We start from the raw sequence: 8,728 nt of genomic DNA, 5'->3' as shown, positions 1-8,728 counted from the left end.
AATAAGACACTTGAGAGGGAGAGTAAGGAATAGCCAAAAACATCACTAAAGAAAGCTTGTAAGCCTGTCTTCAGCCTATAACTGATTGGAATACCTAAAATGGGATAGAACTTTCCCAGTGAAGGAGGCTTCCTGTGTAGCCTTTGCATCACCTAAGACCATAGGTGGAATCCTGATCCCCATCCAGAATCTTCTTGGGTGGGAAATTTCCACTTGAAAGGACAAGCAGACCAGCCTGGAGCAGCCAGAGGAACAGAAGATACTTCTTGGAAGAAAGACGAGCAGGAAAAAAAACAAAAAAACAATGGCAGTCTGATTGAGTAATACAAGAGCAAGCTAGTTGTTAACTGGGGATCATCAAGCCAAGCAGTCATATGCCCTCAGGACAAACCCCCTTCCAAGACTGAGACTCAAGGGGAATACATGAGCAGACCTGTGGTCTTGCTGGTGACCATGTTGGTCTACTGATAAGGGAAAGTGGTGGGGAGGGGGAGAGAGGAATGAAATTATAAGTTAAGTCCAACCATGTTCAATAGACCACCGTCAACATGGATTGAGACAGGTTGGCCAGCAGTATGGCAATACCTGGGTACTCCTGGGGTAAGGGACGGGGATATGGCCACAGAGGACTGGAACAGGGAGTGAAGCATCCAGCTGACATGAAGTGAGAGGAGATGAACAAGAACACCCATACTTTCAGATAGTACCCATTTGACCTGGCTTCAATGGCTGGATGATCAGAAGTTGACTAGAGAAAGAAAGAAGAGGAATAAAAGAGTAATCTGCTCTAATTTGATGAACTTGACCTATATTTATGGATGTAGCAGCCCAAAAGAGGGAATGAACCTTTACAGCGAGGATCATTCCAACCCCCTCAATACAGAAGGTTGACAGGGATGGGCAACTTAGACATTGGCTGCCCAAAAATGGGGGGGTGGTGGCTGTAAGGGCACAAAATGACTGGTTACAAGCTTTCAAGAGGGGACAATAGTTTCAGAGGTTATGGGCAGAAGAAGGGAGAATCTCCACTGAGTGTTTTCCAACCTGTCTGGACAAGGCTGGTGAAAGGAGATGGGGATAAGACTTTTGTGGTTCAATAGAGAATAATTGCTATCAGGACTGATTGTGAGTGTTGAAAATGTAAAGGTAGATGTTTTGTAACAAAAGGAGGAGAGTGGTTGATCTTGCAGTCCAGTAGCGAGTGGAGGAGAGAAGAGCAAAGTGCAGGAACCAACCCAGAAAAGCAGTGATACCAGAGATGGAAGCAGAGATGGAGTGGCTGGGGACTCTGGACTCTGGGAGAGAAGGGAGGGGCTCTGTGCTGATGACAGGGGGGCAGACTTGCAGGGTGTACCCTTTGGTTGTTTGAATGGTTATATATTCCTGAGTGCTTCAGTGGACATACAAAAACAAAAACAAAACAGAGGAATGGAAACAATGCTGTTGAATAATGATGCATGGAAGGGATTGTAATCATTGCAATGAAACGAAATATGATAAGATGAATGTAAAGCTGATGTTCTCCCATGTAAACTATCACTCAATTCACAATAAAATCTTAAAAAAAAAAAAAAAGTCCATTGCAATTACCATAGAAGTGTGATAACTCTTTGGTAGCAAAGCCAGTAATTAGCACAAAATCAGTAGGATTAAGTTTATCTGTGAAAGGCAAACTAAAACTCATAAAATAATCTGTTTTATCTGTAAACATCAACAGAATCTGGCTAGTATGGCAACATTTTCAACTTAATGGTCTGCTATTTTCACTGGTAGCACAGCACTAGGCTGTTAATAAAAGGTCAGTAGTTCAATCCCATCAGACACTACACAGAAGAAAATGTGGCAGTTTGTGTCTGTAAAGATGAAAAATTCTATGGGGCAGGTCTACTCTGTCCTATAAGGTTGCTGAGTTGGGATCAACTTTACCTCAATGAGGTTTAGCCTCACTATCTAGTACATGGATGGTGCAAACAGAACAAGTAAACATTGCATTATTTAAAATCAGAGAGAGTAGTGCCAGGGTTATAGCCTTTCACCATATATATTAAATCTGTTGCTGTGGTGGTGGGTAGGTGTCGTTAAATTGGCTTTGACTCATAGTAACCCTATGCACAGCAGAATAAAACACTACCTAGTTCTGTGTCATTCTCACAATTCTTATGTTTGTGCCCATTTTTGCTGTAACCAAGCAAGATGTCTGTTTTGGGGACTCTTCATCAACAACATACTTCAAATTCATCAATTCTTCTATGGTTATTCATTGTCTAACTTTCACATGTAAATGTCATTGTTCTTATTAAGTGCCTTCTAGTTGGTTCGAATTCATAGCGACCCTGTATATTGTTTCTAAGGAGCATCTGGTGGGTTTGAACCACCAATCTTTCATTTAGCAGTCTAGTGCTATCCTACAGCACCACACAAAAAGACTATCTTGACAATATTCTTCTACTATTCATAAGGTGTGCCGTCCTGGTGTGGCACTGTGGGTTAATGCACTAGACTGCAAAGTCGGTTTGAACTGCAAAGTTGTTGGTTCAAGCTCACCAGTTGCTCCTAGGAAACCCTCTAGAGGGTCACTATGAGTTGGAACTTACTCGATTTCACTTAACAACAACAACAATTCATAAGGTTTTCATTGGCTAATCATTTAGAAGTGGGCTAGCTCTCCTTCTTCTATTCTTTGTCTGGAAGCTCTGCTGAAACCTGTCCACCATGGGTGACCCTGCTTGTATTTAAAATACAAGTGATATAAATGTCAGCATTTATGGTAACACAAGTTATAAGACAATAGTGGACTCAATCTGTATGTTGAGGAAATAATCTGAAAAACTGAACTATAGGAAGAAGAATGCAGCATCAGGATTGGAGGAAGGTTATAACCCTGGCACTGCTCTCTCTGATTTTAAATAATGCAGTATTTACATGTTCCATTTGAAGGACTGCCTCTTGCTGTATATACAGGTTCCACTTGAGCCCAATTAAGTGTTGTGGTATTCCCATTCATTACAACTTTATCCATAATTTCTTATGATATGCAGTTGAATGTCTTTGTCCATAATTTCTTATGAAATATAAACTCAGTCAATAAAACAAAGGTAAACATCTTTCTGGTTGTCTGTACTCTCAGCCAAGATTCATCTTTTATCGGCAATGATATCCCTTATTACACATTCTCTTCTGAATCCAGCATGAATTTCTAGCAAGTCCCTTTTGATGTGCTGCTGCAATTCTTTTCGAATTATCTTCAGCAAAATTTTGTCTGTGTTTTATATTAATGATGTTGTTCTGTAATTTCTGCATTCTGTTGGATGACATTTTCTGGGAATAGTCACAAATATGTATCTCTTATTCTCAGTTGTGTAAAGGATACAGTACAGTTAGTTCTATCTAATGGACAAAATATATTGAGTATCTACTAGGCAGGCACTTAGCTTGATTCTGGAGATACAAAAGTACATAAGCCATGAATCATCCCTTAGACTTTACAGTTTAGAAAGGGAGAAATATATGAATAATTAATTCTGACACATGATAAACACTATAGGGACATAGCAGACGAACTCAGATACACTTGAAAATTAAGCTAGAGCTCACTCATATCGAATGAATAGGAATAAATAGACAAAAATGGGGGAAAGTAGTTGTCTTTTTTAGATATGTTAAAGAGAAAGAATTATACTAAGAAGCAACTCTTGATTAATAAATACATAGAAGAAGAAGGGAATTCTGTAGGTAAGACTAGTTGAAAAGGCTTAGTAAATGAATGCATGAATCTTGAACTGTAAGAGATGAACTTATGAAAAGATGATAGGGAGCAGAATCTTGGAAAAACTGGGCTCCTGGTGCAAAAGAATAACACCATTAAATGTGGAACATATTTGGGAAATAATACATAGACATGTTTTTCTAACAGAAACCATTTTGGTGCTCAGTAACTTTCTGGTCATTTTTATATTTAGTTTTATTAATTAACATCTACAAAATTTACAATATGTAAAGTATTGTGCACATATGAGAAATTTAAAAATTCAGAATGTAACATCAGGGTTATCCATGAACACAAAGTCCTGCATAGATGTTGAATTTTAAAAGTGATCACTGGCTAGTTGAGCTGTATGACACTTGATTCTCTAGGAAATTAAAACCATTAATTCAGTGATTGGAGAAGAGGAGCAAACATTTTAATTTAATAGGTTTTTTGGTATAAGATGAAAGGAACATTAAAGATCATTGGAACAGTTAGGAAATTATATCACTAGTCCAACTGTATAAGAATTATGGCTGAAGTGACAGAGAAGATGGAGAGTATGGAAAGAAACAATTAAATATGGGGTGAGGAAAAATAAGAACAAGTCAAAGATGTCACAAAAGATTCAATCTGAGCGAATGAGAACTCAGTTAGCATTGAGAGGAAAATATATATTTGACCTAAAGCTAATAAAAAAATGCGATGTTGACTAGATAGCAGAAGAAAATGACCTTCAGGGGATAAGAAGCATGGCACTGAAACTCTGAAGAGCCACAGGAGAGATGGAATTGGGAGTTTCCAACTGAGAGAGATTGATTCATTTCTTATTCCTAGCCTTGATGCTACTATTTACATAGCTATTATTATGTTGATCTCTCTGGTCCTATTGGCACGTGGATCAAAGGCAACGTTTATTGTTAAGTCCATAAATGGCAGATTATTTTCCCTAGCTGTCTTTCATTCCTTCACACTTAGTAGTTTACAATGGAAAATCTAATTACTACTGTTGCAATTGATGGCCATGTGTTCCTTTGTAGTTGTATACATACAGACTCCTTAATAACTCTGCCACAGGACAAATGATTCTCAGCAACTTCTCAGTATGGTTAAATGGGGCTTTCCTTTTCTTCTTCATTTTCAATTTTTCTTTTCAGTTTAGCAATAAAAAGAAAACTGGTGGGGTAAAAGCAAATTGGAGTTATATCTACAGGAGCCTTTTAAATAAACTATCAAGCACTAGCTCCTCAGCATAAGTAGTTTCCATTTAGCCATTGATTATGAGCCTCCAATAGACTGAATCAAAATGTCCAATGAGTTGGATAGGTCTAGCCCTACATCTAACACCAATCACATACAAAAGGTCTTTGAAGTAAATGGATTAAGTACCTCCCCAGTATTTGCATTCAACTCCATGGAAAATTCAAATAATATATTATCCAAATGTGTGAAGGACAAGGGAAGTATGTAGTGGAAACTTGTGAAATGGGATCCATTGGCAAAAATAATCAAATTTAATGTTTACATTTATCAAGGATAAAAGTATGATCATATTCATGATGATTAGAGAGTTTTTTTGGAATATGCCATTCCAAATCTAAGTGGTTTTTCAGATTTTCATATTCTAAAAATAGAAGTATATGCACTATTGAACAAGTAACTCTGACAGCCATACATTGTTGTTGGTAGGTGCTATTGAATTGATTCTGACTCATAATAACTCCAAGCACAACAGAGTGAAATGCTGCCCCACCCTACAATCATTGATATCAAATTCTACTTTAGTTATTTAGTGCTTCTATAATAGAGTTGCCACAAGTGGATGATTTTAAAAGAATAGAAATGTATTTTATCACAGTTTAGGAGCCTGGAAGTCTGAATCCAAAGTGCTGGCTATAGTGAAAGCCATTCTTCCTCTGTTGACTCTGGAGGAAGATCTTTATCTCCTTTCAACATTTGTGGGCTCTGAGTTCCTTGGAGATCTCCACATATCTTAGCATCAATCTTCCCTGTGTCTAGGGTGTTTTCAGTACAGGGATCCCATGTCTGAAGGTCATGCTCCACTTCCAGCTGTTGCTTCTTGGTAGTAGTAGGTCTCTTTCTACTTGTTTTTTTTGCAAGGGCATGATTCAAGCAAGACAGTGACTTGTGTAAGGTTAGTGACTTAATTTAGTGAAAGTCACTAAATTACACTTACACTTGCTGTGACTTACACTTGCCTCATAAAGGTTTTAGGATTTATAATACATAATTCTATTTGATTTTAAAAAGGGAGGATGACAACATGATTACATAATTGCCCAACTACATCACCACATGACTGCAAGCCCACTGAGAATCATAGCCTAGACAAATTGACACATGTTTAAGGCAACTGTAAAAATTGTGCAGGAGAGGGCTTGTCTGATTTCACAAGGGGCAATCAAAATCAAATTCAGCATCAGCCTGAGGCTGAATCTTAAGAGGCAAAAGTTTGACATCCCTCTACACTCCAACTTTCTTTACTAATTCTAATACCAACCCTCCCTACAATGACACTCTACTTCTATGTTGGGTTTGAAATGACCACACAGAACTCACAGACCATACTCATGATTATGAGATTATTTAGCAAAGACAACAGGTTACAATTCAGGCTCAGAAATGCTCAGGCTATAGTTCTGGTCAGGAGTGCCTCTTCTCAGCCATGCCTACAGATACACCTCTCATTGGTTCTTTGCATCTCAGCCACATGGCCCCTTGGTCTCTACCTTACTCAGGCAATGTTTCAAAGCATTTTTAGCACTGTAGGTAAATGCCCAAAAGGGCACAACACCACTTCATCTGCCTTAGTCCAAAGATGTTTGGCTCTAGCCCCATGGTTCAGCCAACTTAGCTCCCCTAATTAAATGCCTGGAGGAACCCCACTTCCCAAGCAAGTCTCCTGCCTGAAGGCACTTAGCTTTATTTTCTCTGTGGGCAAGGAAGCCTGCTACTCTGCTCTGTCTTATACTTTTGATTCTGCTGCCTCAGGTGCTGCCACTTCCCTTTAGCTTCTCTGGTGTCAGGGCCTCTGTCTCCCATTCTGAAGAGGTTCAGTATGCAGGAAACTTTGGGTGCGAAGGACACGCTCTAGTCCTGACTCTTTTTCCCTTAATGGCAGTGAGATTCTTCTTCCTGCTTCTGAAATGTATTTTATACCCAGTGGGATGGCAAAACAGACCAATTCCTATGTTACAGTTTCATATACCCTATTTGCAGGGTCCCATTTAGTCATTTGCTAATAGTTCCAGAAACCATGGTTAGAAGAGGGACACAATTCAATCCAATCCACACTTTGGCTCCCTAAAATTCATGTCCTTGCCACTTGTAAACACATTCAGCACATCACGTTATTGTCATTGCTATGTGTCATTGAGTTTGTCCCGACCCATAGGGTTTCTGAGAACTGGCTGGTGAGCTTGAACCACCCACCCTGTGATTCAAACCGACTTTGCAGTACTGTGCATTAACCCACAACACCACACCAGGACTCTCACCACATCATAACATCCCAAAAGTCTTAAATTGGCTCTCAGGCCAAAATATCCTTTTGTTCTGTTTGGAACTGTGTCACTGTAGGATAAGTACTCAACCACAAGGTCAGTTTGGACCACAAGATTGGTGGTTCAAACATTGAAACATGTCATACATGGAAATATACAGCATTGTTCTACCAATCAACTGGGAGATCACTGAGTTTTTTATACTAAATGCTAATAGTATAAATATTGAGAAAGAAGAAAATGAAGATAGAAAGTGGAAAACAGTACGAAACTTTTCATGATAAATTTGCATAATGGACAAACATATTACCCAAATGTACATGTATCCAAACACATATAGCTTACATATATGCATATACATACATATAAACATTTAAAGCACATACTTGACTACTTAAATAGTATGATTGAATTAATTCCTAGAATAAATTACACAATGTTCTTTGAGTTGAGATGGTTGAGTTCAACCAGCAATAACTTTAATATGCAAATGTACATAAATGGTAACTTGTTTAATTCAATTAGAATCAAATCAGAGTGCCATGAATCATTTTTTAAAGGTTCATGCAATCAGAAAGAATATTGTATATTTATTGTGAATCATTAAATATTTTGCTGCCAGTAACTTATGATATTTACAATGAATTTCACTCATCTATTCTATAGAGAGCTCTGGTAGCATAGTGGTTATGAATCAGGCTGCTAATCTCAAGGTCAGCAGTTCAAAACTACCAGCTGTTCCGCAGGTGAAAGATGAAGCTTTCTACTCCAGTAAAAATTTACAGCCTCGAAAACCCTGTACAGGGTTGCTATGAGTCAGAACCGACTCCATAGCACATAACAACAACATTCAATAGAGATGTCAGTGGGAAGAATTAGAAAAAGAAAATTAGACAGAAGGAGAAGGAAATGGTAACAAACAATCTGGGTAAGCATTATTTCAATTTAGGAAGTTTCTAGCAAGAATGTAAGTGTCCTAATCATTTCTTCAAATCTTTTTACTTCTCACAGATAGGTGTTTTGTACATAAGGTCACTATTAATTGGTACCAACTTGACAGCACCAACACACAGCTGCATTATTTTTAAACTACAGAGACCAATAACACATACACATTTAGACTATTTTCCAAATTAATACATCCCTTCTGTAAAATAATATTATTATTTTCTTTTTAAGAATGTTATAATTAGAAAAGGAGTTTTGGTAGTGTCATGGATTAACAGAGGATTTGCTGTGTATATATATATATCCTCAGTGGATACATAGTTGATTTGTTGTGTATATATATTCTCAACAAAACCATAAGGTCAGCAGTTCAAAGCTGCCAGTTGCTCCACAGGAGAAAGATGAGACTCTCTGCTCCCATAAAGATTACAGACTCAGAAACCCCATACAGGGTTTTATGAGTTGGAACCAACTCTATAGCACACAATCACTATCAACATTGATTTGAAAT

This window comes from Chrysochloris asiatica, unplaced genomic scaffold (genome assembly GCF_000296735.1).
Source record: "Chrysochloris asiatica unplaced genomic scaffold, ChrAsi1.0 scaffold00019, whole genome shotgun sequence".
Lineage (NCBI taxonomy): Eukaryota > Metazoa > Chordata > Mammalia > Afrosoricida > Chrysochloridae > Chrysochloris > Chrysochloris asiatica.
The sequence above is the reverse complement of the archived record's forward strand: the minus strand, read 5'-3'. Positions refer to the sequence as shown.